The sequence below is a fragment of the Syngnathus scovelli genome, chromosome 6 (genome assembly GCF_024217435.2).
Source record: "Syngnathus scovelli strain Florida chromosome 6, RoL_Ssco_1.2, whole genome shotgun sequence".
Classification (NCBI taxonomy): Eukaryota; Metazoa; Chordata; class Actinopteri; order Syngnathiformes; family Syngnathidae; genus Syngnathus; species Syngnathus scovelli.
Window position 1 is genome coordinate 12,323,506 of NC_090852.1, and position 1,645 is coordinate 12,325,150.

A 1,645-nucleotide genomic window follows, 5' to 3' on the forward strand; every position below is an offset into this window, starting at 1 on the left:
GTCTCTGCAATTGTGTGTCATTTTTCACAGGCTAATGCACATTCATACAAATACCAGAAGCACGCACACACAAACGCACACATGGACACACACACACACGTACACCTTTGAATCCTGGGGTAATGTGTTACTTGAGAAAAATCTCTCATTTACGACAGTTCTTACATGCTGGTAAAGAACAGGATCATTACTGCATGTCACAGTGGGGTGTTGGTGGTGGTGTGTGTATGTATGTGTGAGAAATGGAGATCAATCAATGCAAACTCGAAGTGTTCAAATGTATTTTTAAACAGAACAATCAAAGCGGCACCATTAGTAGTAAGCCCATCACGTAACTAATTGAATCCCACAATCCATAAACCAATTAATTTGTGTCAATACAACCACCCCGGAGCGGGATTCAGAATTCCTAGAGTTGTGTTTGTGTGTGTCCATCCCTGGGTGAATCGAACTTGTGTAATTGGGTGTGGAGAAAAAAAAAAAAAGGTAACCTTGTGGTCTCACAAGTTAAACGTGATCAGACAACTTGTCTACAATTCTGATTGTTGTCCTTCCCTCCCCTCCTCTGGTTTGTGATTGTTTCTTTTATGGCGGTGGCAAAAAAAATGAACTACGAGTCAAATGATGTGGCTCTCTCTCACACACAAACCAAATCCTTTCATCCAGTCATGCTGAAAATGTAGACTATGGCGAATATTAATACAGGTTTAATCAGTTAGAGAGGGCGCTTTATGACAAGCCTGTTATTTGACGTTTCTAAGTTATGAACGGTGTAGGAATATCGCCCCTGGGTACATGCACTCATTTCCTGCTGAACCTGCTGCATTTTATTTGTAGAGCCTGAAATTTTTTTTCGTCAAAAGTAAGTGATTATTATTTGGGTTACGTCGCCACAAGAACAGAACACTAATGTGACCCAGGGAACCTCATGATTTTTTTAGGGTTTAGTTGACCTAGAAAGTAAAAGTATTCTACAACGCTTTGGAGGGGAGCAAAATTTGCATTCACGCATCAAACAAATGTTGGAATTCCATCTATTATCTCGCGTTGTGTGAGTCGAGAGCAATTTAGATGTCGGCTCATGACATAGCAACACTTCTAAAACAACATGAGTTAAAGGCAAAGTCCACCTCAAAGTTTGTAATAATATCTTCTGTGCAGCCAAACTAGTCGAGACAGTGTTATGATTGTTTTGTTTGAGGAAATAGAATTAAACAGGCAAAATTGTTATCCATCTCAAGGGGCGACCATTTTGCCACTTGCTGTCGACTGAAAATGATAGTACAGTTGCAAGGTCTCAGGTCACAACCAATCAGGGCTTAGCAGGTTTCTGAAGCTGAGCTGTGATTAGTTGCATTTAAATGCATCTGGAGTGGGTCAGATAATCGAGGGCGCTTTTGGACTCCATCACCACTCTTTGTTCCAGTAGCCAATCCTATTTGGAGGCTTTGGCTCTTTGCATTTTGATAAAGTCAAACTAGAATTACATGCAGCACTGTATCCACCTTATTGTCTCAACCATCCTCATTTCCTTGCAAAGTTTTCAAGTAATTCAGTCTCAGATACTTTAGGGTAGCACAGACATTATGCTTAAAAGAAAAATACAGAAGCAACAACAAAAGAAACTTTCTAACAGAAGTTATCC